Genomic DNA, 14,039 nt, shown 5'->3' with positions numbered 1-14,039 from the left:
TAACATAGCTCTACATTTCATGTGGATTTTAGGAACTTGTTAATAGATTGTTGTATGATGATATATGTAGGCACTATTGCAGGCTGCTCAGAGATGGATTCTTCTTTTGTCTTTTTCATTGCATTTATTTTTACTGAGTCTACACTGAACTTTATAAAAATAGAAGAAACTTTTTATTGTTGTCATTAACCACTTTTTTCCTTTTTCATAATAAGACGGGCAAAATTTATTTGTAAGTAGACCTAAATTCCGTGCTTCAGTTTCTTTATTTTTAGTAGCATTTATCTCAGAGGTTTGTGGTGAGAATAAAATAAATTAATCTGTATAAAGTGATAGGACAGTACCTACTACACAGTAAACATTCAGTAGGTGTGATCTATCAGTTTTATTATCCCACAGGGAAATTAGAAACTTTTTTTTTCTAGATTAAGACAAAGATAAACATTTCAATATCTGGCATGCTCCAGAGTCATTTCTTTTGAAAATAAGGATGGCATATGGGAGAAATTTAACTATTACGACCAGGCATAAAATTATAGATTAAAGTTTTCATTCATTCTATAAGTTTTTCCTGAGTCTCTGCTATGTGCTGAGAAAGGCTGGAAAGCAATGGTGAGGGACAAGAGTCCCTACCCCCAAAGAACTTAGAGTCTAGGGACAGAATTAATAGGTCGACTGAACAAATACACCGAGTGTGCACAGGAGAGTGCAGGGCCCCTCTCTGCAGAAAATGGAGGTGCCGAATGCAATTTCGTGGGGCAGGTTGGTGGGAGATGAGGTTGTAGGTGGAGAGGTGGTATTTGTCTCTGTTATCCCCAGTGATCGCTCCCTCCCCTCCTCCTCTCCTGGCTAACTTGTCACCACCTTAAAACTCTTCTCCATATTTTCAGGTAACTGCCAGTCCATGCTAAGATGTGAGCAATTATGTTTTCAGCTGTTACCTAGTAACATAACCCTTCCAAGGAGTATTTACATTTAAGAAAGAACGCTAGATCTTCTCGCAGTCCTGGCCCCAAATTAAAAGACCACCAAATATCTTTTCCGACCTTAAAATTCTTAGTTAAATTTAGTTCAACAACACAGGCTATAGAATGGTGGCCAAATGATCATTAGAAACAAAAAATTAACAATGAATTTTAGTAAAGCAAAACAATTTCATATTCTAATAGATGTGAAAGTGCTTTGAAAGAGGAAAAAAGCACTATGCAAATGTAAGCTATTATTCCCTCTCTGTATGCATACTCACTCCTTCATGCCATGGGTGTTAAGAGGTTCAGTTTGGAACAGTGATTCTGGCTCCTGGGTCCAGATAGCATGGTTATAACAGCTGTATAGAATGAGCTCCATAGACCAGAGCTGTTGTTGTTGTTGTTGTTGTTTGAGATAAATACTGTGACTTTCTGAAAAGATCTCTTTGGATAAAAGATTGGGTTGAAAGATTTGCATTATATCTGTGTTGCTCTTTAGTATAGAATAATACGACAGCTGATAAACAGCTTTTAGTTTTTCTGATTTAAACATTTAAATTGTACTTTGTCGTTTTTGTCAGCTTAGCTGTCTGCTTCCTGCCTCATCCTTCTTTTCTTCAACATCAATTAATAGGAAGTAAAAAAAAAAAAGAAACAAAACTCTCCTATTCAGAGAGGAAAACTCCAGGTAGAAGTATATAGTCAAATAAAATTAATGGTCAGATGAACAGAGATGCAGAAGGAATGTGTGTCAATCTATTAAGGTGGCCACAAAATCCTGAATGTATCCTGTTAGGATTAAGTCACAGGTCCTCATCTAGCATCGAATAGTAGATCCTAAGATCTTACCTCTCCAAATCCCCAAACCATCACATCCCTTTCTGCTTTAGGTTTCCTGCTTCAGGTTTGTCAAAATCTCTACTGGGGAGGATGGAACAAGAGTCACTCCCCTCCAGTTCCCCACTCACAGTGACCCATGCCCTCCCTCTTTTCCCTAAACTGTTCGTTTTTTTTGGAGACAAATAGTTTCTCCTCCTTAGAATAAAATAGGGGATCCCATGATAACCTATTTGAGATTTTCCCCAGTTGCTTAGTCCATTAGGAAAGTGACATAGCATTAGCAGGGTGCCTCATTCAGAACTGTTACATGATAAGCACCAAATTAATGTTAGATTAATTAAATGAAATAGTCTAAGAGGCCACAGCCAAGTAGAGGCATGAGGAACCACTGGGTCCTGTTTGAACTCCATCGCTGATGAACATGGCTCATTTATTCAGGATACTTTGTCTCCCCAAAACTGCCTTTCCTAGTCTGTCAGTTTGTTGAGCAACCAGTCTGGTTCAAACTAAAGAAATTGCTCAATTAAATGTCTAGAGAGGTAGGAGGGGGTATTGACTCTCAAAAGATAACTTAAATTAACTTGATCATTACTATATTCCACTTGTATTTTCACAAGTGGTCACCTGGTATTTTTTAAACTCCTGTGTGGTTGTTTTCCGATCTCGCAAGCTGAACCAGTTTCCAACTCCAATTGGTATAGCACAGTGGATGCTTCTTCATACCCATTCTGTTTTCCTGAAATTGCCCAACGCAGGTCAGGGTGAGGACGTGAGGAGTACCCAGACTCCTCTTCCAGTGAGTGGCTGTTTCCAGCCAACCACAAATTACAAGTTAATTGCTCTAGTCTCAATAAAAGTGGCTAATTCAACTTCTTATTTTGAAGTTAAAAATCTCCTCTAGTGTAGACAGCCTTAAATTAACTACAATTTGCAAATATTGCCCAGATTGTTGGGTTTTTCCAAATTACTCCGACAACAATAGTAATGTTGTATGGGCAAATTACAAAAAGATGGAGAGATTTCTGTTTAAAAACAAATATGGGGAAAGTCTGGATATGGCGAATTAAAAAAGCAAATTCAAGACATGTCCTAAAGAGAAAGATTTGTTTTGGAGTTAAAAAAACAAGATCTGAGTACTGGTTCAGCTGCTCAGTAAGATCATAAAGTACCACGCCTTAAACACAGCTCAAAAGTACATGGCTATTATTTACTTATCTTTAAAACTCACAGCGCAGACCTTCTAGGAAGGAGGCTTGTGGATTTGCTTTTCTCTTTTCCCTTGAAACCACAGGGAACTACTGGAGCACTAAGGGGCAAAATACAAATTATATTAATAAACTAAACAAACAGTTTTATATTTCTAGTATTAGAAATATGACAGAGGGCAGATTTCTAAAGAAGCTCTTACTATATATTTCTTTTAAATGATCCTTTGGTTTTGGCAACCTGTCTTTGAAGTAGTTGTTATGGATCCTTTCCTCTTTCTATTACCCTAATCCAGGTTATCATCACCTTTTTTGTAGATTATGATAGTCACCTCTAACTGGTCTCCCTGCCTTCAGGTTTGCTCCTGTACCAATCTTTGTCCCACAAGGTTGTCACGAATAAAATCTAAAGCTCAAAATTAAACAAAGCTAAAAATATATACTGTTTATGCATCTACAACATAGGAGATAAAATAAATCTTAAAAAGCAAGGGAATAATGAACACAAAATATAGAATGGTGGAAACCTCTTAAGGGAAGCAAGATGACACAGAGAAGAAGGCCAAAACAATGGCTCAACATTTTAAAGTACTGAAAAAGAAAAGAAAAGAAATCATCAGTTACAACTCTATATCCAGAAATTCAAACTTAAAAAACCTGAGAGTATTCATCACCAACAATGTGCCCTACAAGAACTGTTTAAAGAAATTTTTTAGGCAGGGAGTGAAAGAGAAAAAGGACAGATAAGACAAATAGCACACAAAGATTAAGATGGCAGATACAAATTTAACAATATCAATAATAACGTGAAATATAAAATGTCAAAACATTCCAATTAAAAAGCAAAATTGTCGCATGATAGAAATCCAAGTCACAGCTATTTTGTATCTGTAAGAAATAAACTTTATTATCTATTTACTTATTTGTTATTAAAGTATAGTTGACATATAATATTCTATTAGTTTCTGGTATGCAACATAGTGACTTGACATTTATATACTTTATAGCAGTGATCACCACGAGAAGTCTAGTAACCATATGTCACCCTATGAAGTTATTATGATATTGACTATATTCCTTATGCTGTATATTATATCCTTATGACTTATTTATTTTATAACTAGAAGGTTTTACCTCTTAATATCCTTCACATTTTTCCCCTCCCCACCCCCTTCCGTCACTCTCCCCGCTGGCAATCATCAGTTTATTCTCTGTATCTGTAAGTCTGTTTCTGTTTTGTTTTGTTTTTTTAGATTCCACATATAAGTGAAATCATATGGTATTTGTCTTTCTCTGCCTTACTTGTTTCACTTAGCATAACACTCTCTAGATAGATCCATGAAGTTGGAAATGGCAAGATTTTATTCCTTTTTTATGGCCGAGTAATATTTCACTATATATACATATATACATATATATATGACATCTTTATTTGTCTGTTGATGAACACCTAGGTTGCTTTCCTATCTTGACTATCGTAAATAATGCTGCAATGAACATAAGAGTGCAAATATCTTTTCAAATTAGTGTTTTTGTTTTCTTAGAATAAATGCCCAAAAGTAGAATTTCTGAGGAATATGGTAGTTCTACTTTTAATTTTTTAAGGAACCTCCATACTGTTTTCAACAGTGGCTGCACCAATTTACAATTCCACCAACGTTATATAAGGATTCCTTTTTCTCTACATCCTCACCAACACTTATTTGTTGTCTTTTTGGTGTGCTTTACATGTAAAGACACAGACAAGGTAAGAATGAAAAGCTGACATGTAAACACTAATCAAAAAAAGCTAGAGTAAGATATTAATATCAGATGAAGTCGACTTCAGAAAAAAAGAATATTATGCGAGATAAGGAAAGAAATCTCATAATAAAGGAATCAATTCATTAAATGATCATAAAAATCTTAAATGTGTGTGAAACTAATAAGAGAGCTTCAAACATACAATGCAAAAACCGATAAAGTGAAAAGAAAGAGACAAATCTATAATTTTTTTCATTACTGCACTCTCAGTAATTGAAGGAACTAACAGACAGAGAAAAAAGATCAGTAAAAATATAGAGAATCTGAACTACACCTCCAAAAAACTTGCTCCAAAACCATATCTCCCAAAGCAGTAAAATATTCTTTTCAAGTGTGCATGGAACATTCAGCAAGAAAGATCATATTCTAGGCCATAAAAAAAAGCCTTAACATTAAGATGAATAAAATTATAGAAAGTATGTTCTTTAGGAATAACAATTCAATTAGGATTTAATAACAGAAAAATATTTGGAAAATCCAGAATATTTTAAAATTAAACAACATACATCTAAATAATTCATGCAGCAAAGAAAAAAAAACACAAATTAATTAGAAAATAATAGAACTGGATTGAAATGATGTCATAACATCAAAAATTATAGCACAGTTAAAGAAATGTTTAAAGGGAAATGTATAGCATCAAATGCTTATGTTAAAAAGATAATAGTCTTAAATCAAGGATCTAAGCATCTTAAGAAACTAGAAGTAGAGTAAATTAAGCCTAAAGTAAGCAGAATGAAAGAAATAATAATTATAAGAGCAGAAATAAACTAAATAAAAACAGAAAAAAACAATAGTGGGGTGGTAGAGATGGGTCGAAAAATAGAAACTTCCAGTTATAAAATAAATAAGTCATGGGGGTGTAAAGTACAGCCCCATGGTGACTATAGTTAATAATACTGTGTTGCATATTTGAAAGTTGCTGAGGGAATAGATTTTAAAAGTTCCTATCACAAGAAAAAACAATTTTTTGTAACTATATATTGTGATGGATGTTCACTAGACTTATTGTGGTCATCATTTCACAGTGTATACAGATATCAAATTATTATGTTATGTATCTGAAACTAGTATATGTCAATTATAGCTCAATCAATCAATCAATCGGATATCAAATTATTATGTTATGTATCTGAAACTAGTGTGTTATATGTCAATTATAGCTCAATCAATCAATCAATCAATAGAATTTTAAAGAGTCAGAAGACCTAGCAACAGTGGGCCTCAGGGTAAAAGACCACTAGAGCCAAGCTGGGCTGCCCACTTTGGCCTGGCTACATGCACCCTCTCATTCAACACTACCCTCTTTCATCCCATCATGTTCTTGCCTCGCCCTGTGGACAGCAGAGCTTTCCACACTTTCCAGAATAATGCCTGGCAGGTGCTCAGTGATGACCATTAGCTACTTTCTTGGCTTACTAGTGAGTGTGGAAACAGAGGGGCTTTCCTAGTCCTGTCAGCGCAGTCAGGTCCTCATTCATGGACCAGGGCCAGGCCTGAGAGCCACGCTGAGAAGAGAAGCAGGGAACATGGCCAGAGCACACAGAGGAGAGTATGATTAAAGGGTTGAAAAACAGAACCTATGAGGCAAGTTTTAAGGAACCGGATTTTTTTTTTTTTTTTTTTTTCTGGAAGAAACAAGAATAGAGGATGACTCAATTGTCATCTTCAAGTGTCTGAAGGGTATTTATGACGGGAGCGATGCCCCGGCTGCTCTTCATCGCAAAACCCACCGGAGGAGCGGAGTTTATCCTGAGGCAGGAGGAATGCTACGGAGTTCCTTGCTGAAGGGAAACTTAGGTCGATAGTGGCCTCCATCAGCCTCAGGCCATCAGGAGGGGTGGGCTAGACTGTTCTGTTTGAAACTCGAGAAATCAACTGGGTGCTCTCCCAACTTTAATTCTTAATGTCTTCCTCTACCATATTCTCTTTTATTTTTGTAGGCTTATCAGAAGAACGTTAGAAAAGGCTTCCTTGAATAGGAAAGGTGGTATGAATCACATAAAATTCTCTTTAGTGGCATTGATCCTTGATGTTACTACAGTAAAAAAGAAAAAAAGGTATGTATATTTGTTCTAATATAATTAGAACACAACTGAGGAAGAAAGATTTTTTTTCACAAGTTAACTTTTTACTAGTCAAATTGCTATGAGTATAGTTTGTTCAACAGACTCAAGGAGAATAGTTTGTAGGACTTAATCAAGCCCAGGGCTTATAAAAGTATTCCATATATTATCCATTTTGGGTTGCTTTAATTTAGTTTTAAAGAGAGCATCTCCACTTGTTGCGAATTCTGTGAGTCTATACTGGGGAGCTGGAGAAATTTCTCAGGATGTCAAAAACTACTGGACAGCGTCTGGTACAACGAGTTAGAAAGCAGACTCTGAGGAGATAAACAGCAGAATAACAACAGCTACCCTTTGTTGTGAGGCTAGTGGGTGCCAAGTGCCTTTCTTATTAATTTTCATAATGACCTGGGGAGGGAGTTATCAATATCCTCATTTGACAGAGTCAGAGAGATGACTAACTTGCCCAAGGTCACACAGATAACAAGTGGTGACATCCAGATTAAAATCCAAATCTGCTTGACTCAGAAGTCTGTGTTTGTTATGCCACTGCTTGCTCCTGGTTTGTAGATTCGTTCTGTTAGGATATGCTAGCTCCCAACACAGGGCCATGTAATTTAAAAAGTTATTTGGTCAGTCTCCTAATGTCATTATTTTGCTCACTAAGAGAGCTCATTAGCTCTCAAGGTCAATAAAAGCAAAGGTTGACAGGGACATCATAATGAAACAGACTCATATCTTTCTGCAGTTCCATTTTCTATCCTATTCATGCAATCATCTGTTGAATTCCTTTGCCCTACAACTTTAAATCTTCAGAGCAATGGCTCCTTAATTCCCACCAGTAAGCTCAGCCCTTTCTTAAGATTCTTTAAACAATCCTGGCTCTAAAGTTGTGTTCTTTATAGAGTGATCCATGGACCTTCTGCAATAGCATCACCTGGACAATTGGCTGAAAATATAAATTCCTGGAGACCTCACTGTGGAACTACTGAATCAAAATCTCTGGGAGTGAATCTACATATTTAACAAGTACTCCAGATCATTTTTATCCATGAGAAGATTTGAGAATTATTTCTCTTAAATCAGTGGTTATTAACCTTGGATATACATTGTAATCACCTGGGAAACTTATGCTTGAGTTCCTCCTCCAGAGATTCTGAGTCCTATGGGGTACTGCCTGGGCATCAGATTTTTAAGAGATCCCCAGAGGATTCTTATATGCAGCTGAGACCAAGAATCACTTTCTGAAACCTAGAACACTGCTTCTTAAATGTAAGCAAGCATCAGAATCGCTGGGGGATTTTCTTAAAGCATACTGCTGGACTCCACCCCCAGAGTTTCTGATTCAGGAGGTCTGGTGTAGAAACTTAGAATTTGCATTTCTAACAAGTTCCTGGGTAATACTCTTCCAGGAGCCACACTGTGAGAACCACTGGTTTAGATATTCTTGAATATTAGCACACATCACCCACTGCTAGGTTTTAAATAATTAAGGAAAAATCTTCTTGCCACTTTGAAAGCTTCAGGGCCACCTTGTATTTTCTAGCCCCAATTTAAATATTTTTGCATATATTTGGGTCCACTGAAGACTAGATTAAGTCAGCCTTGTAAACAGAAGAATTATTAACCTGTTTTCCCCAAAGGTTATTTAAATATTCAAGGAGTGAAAACAGCATTTACCCGGAATAAATAATTACATTTCTTAGGCAAATTGCAAAGCTAAAAGAAATCTGATGATAGAGATTCATGAAAGCACAGACCACTTCCAATATTAAGGTATGTACTAGGACAAAAAAAAAAAATGGTATGGAAAATCAAACTTTTTGCAGAAGTACATGAAGAAATCTCGGCCTTGTCCTTCTTGGCCCTGTTTCCATTCTCATTATTGCTAGAGGTGATGGTACAGTAACTGATTCTTTCAGGACTAGGTAGTCACTGGGTGGAAGAAGGGTCTCTCAGATCTGCCTTGAAGGCTGTGCACTGCCCACAGTGGGGGCCTCATTCACGTAAACTTTGCTGCAAATTTACCCTCTTGGGTCATGCTACATGGCAGAACTGGGAGAGGGCTACAGCTTTTCTTTAGTTGTAGAAACCTTAGCAATCTCTCTTCAGAAACAGAGACCTAGAATACATGACCCAGAGGTCAAAATTCAGTCCCCTGCTACCCCTGACCATACCTGCTTCTCCTGCTTCCAGGTGCTGGCTCCAGGTGATCCACTAGGGGACTGATGGGGAGAACAAGACATTCCCACAGTATCATTTCACATGCTCAGAGAGAGACATGGGCTATCTAGTTGGGGGAACCCTGGCAGCAGTCTTGAGGGCCAGGGAAGGCACAGAAGGGAGGTCTTTTGGTGAGTATGTGGGGCCTGAGTATGTATATACATGTGAACCTCAGGTCTTTTTAGAGCCATGGTTAAAAGTGAGATCTTGCTACTCAGCCAGGTTTCTTTCCCCCTTACTTCTTTGCCTTTGCACAGTTCTCTGTTTCCTCTGATGTCTCTCCTGCACCTGCCCTAGAACAAACATATACTGTACTATGCATTATCTGGAGAAATTCCAATTTTCAATATTTTTATCTGAGTCTAGAGTCTGTCCTGGTTTTAGTTCTGGAAATGTGGTCATTCTTAACTACAGTCTGAAGGGTTATCAAGAAGTCACCACTCCAGCTCCCCACTTAGGTGTTTACTCCGGCTCCTCCTAGGACTTTCTAGCATTATCCATCTACCCAAATGGAAGTAGCTTCTGAGGCTGAGGATCTAAGCTAGGAGGTGAGGAGTCATGCTAATGGGAAAAAATTGAGGGAATAAGTCACTGGTGTTCAAGTAAATCTTTCAGACAACAAGAATGAAATTTGGGAGGCCCACTGCCCATTCCAGGTGTTTCATCTCAAACCCATTGTTATGTCTTTCCCAAGTTCATATGTTGAAGCCCTAACCCCCAAGGGTGACTATTTTTGGAGTAAGGAAGTAATTAACATCCAATTAGGACACAAAGATCTGATAGGATTAGAATCCTCGTAAAAAGAGACACCAGACAGCTTGCCAATTTATTCCCCACCCCTAGTGCATAGAGTAAGCAAATGCCATATGAGAACAAGAAGGCAACTAGCTGTCTGCAAGCCAGAAACCAAAAAAACAGATGGACCTGATCCTTGATCTCGTATTTCTAGCTTTCAGAAGTATGGAAAAATAAATGTCTGCTGTTCGAGCTGCCCAGTCTACAGTATTTTGTTATGGCAGCCTGAGTAGACTAAGAAACCCATCCTTTCTCTTCTCTCCCCTCTTTGACTCAAGTCACTCCTCAGGAGAGGCTGAATCAGTTCAAGATCCAGTCATCATCATCATGACTCCTCACTGTCTCCATCACTAAATCATAAGAGCCTGAGGGTAGGGATTGGTCCTCAGTCACTTCCATACCCCTCCCCACCCCCACCCACAGCACTTAGCAGGCTTTTATCCTGCAGTAAGATGTGAAAGTCTGGGCAGAATGCACAGTAAACGTGGATGCCTGCAGAGGGTGCAGAAGGAAAATGCCTATGCCGTCTTGTTAGTTCACCTTTTACTTTTAATAATATATCCAGAAAACGTTTACTACCACTGCTAAAACTTCATGTAAACATGTTGAGGCCAGGAATGGCTGAGATGCTGAAGTAAAAGGAAAGTGAACAATAGTTTATGTAAAATGTGGAAAACAACTCTGCATCATCTGTCCCAGCTCAGGAGCTTCTCTCCTCAGGCGTGGCTGGGAATCGTAGAACTGCTGCTCTGACGGACAGTTTGGGGTGCAGGAGATGGTGTAAACAGAAGAATTATTACTCCTAGGAGAGCTGGAAATCTTGCACTGGGGAGTCCTTGGTATATAACTAGAGAGATCTTTTTCCAATCCTTACTAAAGGAGATGTTCAAAATATCTTACACCTGGTAGGGCAGTTGCAAACAGTCAGTGTAGCTATCTTAGCACATAGCAGCTTAGCACATGCTCATCAGCTGAGGAGTAAGCTAAAGGCTGTTCCCACATTTGCATCATAGACAAAAGACACATTTGTGGGCACAGCTAGATCAGGGTAGTTCAAATCCAGCCTGTACAATTCATCAGAAGAGTATGTGTGCTGCCATGAAAGTTACCCAAAGAGCTAAGTCCCTCAAGGGCATGGGGACACAACATCCAGTTCTAAATCAGATGCCCATCCAGTTCTTGCAAATGTTGTTTTTGATTTTAAACCAAATATCAGGGAACCAAAGAAATAATGCCCACAGTGATCTCTGCTAAAAATAAATACATTAAACAAACACTGTTTTCATGTGTACTTCACTTTCTTCATGGTTTCAAACATTGCAAGAAATAGATTTAGAGAGGAAAAATGTAGGAAACACCTAAATATAAGATTTTGTTTATACTCTAGGAATAATTAACGTGAAAATTACTTCCTGTAAGTCCTGGCATAAATCTTGTAAACTGAGAAAGAATGACAAAGAGAGTAGATATAACCAAGTGTAAGGTTCTGATCCAAATTGTTCAGGCCACAAACAATTCTTGCACAGATTTGAAACACCTACTTTGGGAGGAAACACCCATATTTCGATTGCATCTGTATGATATAGAAAATTAGAATTTCTTGAATTCTACAAAAGGATTTTATATATAAATATTCACTTCAGCCACAATAGCACCTCAGTTGTTCAAATGTCATTGATGTAGCAAGTTTGGTTATTCAGAACCCAACTGAAGATCTGGAAAAATTTTCAAAGGGTTTGTTATGATTAAGGTGTATAAGTCCATGCATTAAATGCCATACATTTTACTTTCTAAAAGAAACCCACATTATTCAAAATCTCTAAATAATTTTCTAATAGTTTTGGGTATTTGGTATTAGAATATGCAGAGGCTGCTAGTGGTTGATCCTAACATCCCTTCTTCCATTTCTATTTGGTACCAGAAACTCAAGTTTGTTTAGGAAATTCATGCACCCAGATAAAAACTATATTTCCTAGTCTTTTTACAACTATAAGTGTGATAAACAATGAAATACAAGTGGACATGTTTTGTAGGACATCCAGGAAGAATCCCAGCCTTTCTGCCTTCCTGCCTTCCAATCTGCCTGCTGGAGCTCTGGTATGATGATAGGAGCCATCTTGCCCTGGTATGATAATAGGAGCCATCTTGGACTGGGACCATAAGAGATACGTTGCAGCAAAAAGCTAGAAGGGTCCTGAGTCCCTGAGAAATTCAAGATGTGCCATACTCATTGAGGCCTGCCTATCTCTGGAATTCTTATGCATGAGTTACACATAAGCCACTTTCTTGTTTTAGCCTCCGTTAGTTTTCTAAATGTTATATGGATCCAAATTTATCCCAATAAATATACTCAACTTAAATCAAAAGTAATAAATTATTTGTTTTGTGGTTACCAGAAGCAGATACACGATACCTGGGAAAAGGCAAGTCTGACACCTCTAACAAGGAAGGAGATACTCAAAACCCAGAAAACAACTAACTAAACATAGTAAATACTTTTAAAGCATTGTATTCTAATCATACCTACTAAGATAAATTGTTCTACACCTCTTAGGTAGGTTCCAAGAGCATCAATGTGCTACAGAAAATTAAAATTGTCTGAATTAATAATTATGCTTGGAGTCATCAGAAAGTAATGAATTATGTATGGTTTAAGAGATAAGAAATATCATAGAAATGTTTTAATTCGAAATACCTTAGTTTTTAAAAAATTTTGTTCACAAAATAGCAAGCAAACAAAGCAAGTTTTCTGGAAATTTGTAATATGGAATAGCAAATTATTAAGGTTGGAAAATAAATGAATTGTCACTTCATTGTATGAGGTTTCATTGGTTTAAACTTTGTGCTGATTTTACGTAAGAATTCTTTTCTTAAAATATCTTTATATTTAAGTATTGTATTCATATTATTTGGTCAGCATTCCAACTAGATATACTCCCCCCCCCACACACACACACAAAATAAAAAATGAAAATTAAAGAAAACCACAAAATATGATAGAGAACATGAAATCTCAATTTTGAGTCTTGGAGGCAACAAAATAAAGAAATTATGCCTTTCCTGCTCTCTTTATTTCCTAGAAAGTTTTAGTTCTATTCAAATAGTGTGAAATTCTTACCTGAGCAATGCTTTTCACAAATGAGTGTAGAAAGAGCCAGCATTTCTTGGCAAGGATCAGAAGTAGGCCTAAAGGCAATGTGATCTTTAAGCCAAACCCAGATAAATGAGAAACCTATTACAAACGTGAAATCAACCGATAACTTGCTGGCTAATTGCCATTCTCCAAACAAAACTAAAGATAGCAGTAGCATAAACAATAGAAGCAAAAGGTTCAAGAACAAAAACATTTGAATAAAATCCCTTAACAGTGTCTTCATTCACACAAAATAACAGGAATTCTGCCCTCTAATGCTTTACTTTCCAGGAGACAGATAACTGTACCACATGCTCCCTTACAACCCTCAGCTTCCAGGATTCTTCAGGTCTCCTATCAATCATCATAATTTTTTTCCTACAAAAGTTTCAGATCCCTGAGGGCACAGACTGTATCAATATTATTCAGTTAGATCCCCACTACCTATCTAGTAGAGGGCCTGGCAAATACTAGATGCTCATTTAGAAGTTGGATGGGTAGATGAATGGATGAGTGAGAAAGAAATCTGGAGGAAGGTATGATTAGACACACAGGCAGAGAATTTAACACAAAATTTATCCTTAATTCCCACTCTCTCCAACCTAACTTCAACTTTCTGAAAACATCTGAATTTATTGGGAAGAAAGGGAGAGAAAATGTAAAGAAGAAACAAATGAAAAGAAGATGGCAATGAGAAGTAAATAAAGCTATGGAGAAGCTGACCAAATCGGTCTCTAATACACACACACACACACACACACTTCTGATATCTATAGCTGTCCAACACAGGCCAGATGTTTCTCCAAAGAATGAATAGTTACTTTGATTGTGTAAACTAGATAATAATAATATGCAAATTTCTGCTACCTCAAGCCTGACAACGAAGTCACAGAAGGGACTTTCCTAGGTAGTGCTACAAGGTCCAGGAACCAGATATGAGGTGAATGAATTTGCATCACTTTCCTTCTGGGTCTTTAGTGCTCTGGTTGCTGAGTAATAACAAGCC

This window comes from Pteropus alecto, unplaced genomic scaffold, assembly GCF_000325575.1.
Source record: "Pteropus alecto unplaced genomic scaffold, ASM32557v1 scaffold3, whole genome shotgun sequence".
NCBI lineage: Eukaryota > Metazoa > Chordata > Mammalia > Chiroptera > Pteropodidae > Pteropus > Pteropus alecto.
Note: the sequence above shows the minus strand (reverse complement) of the source record.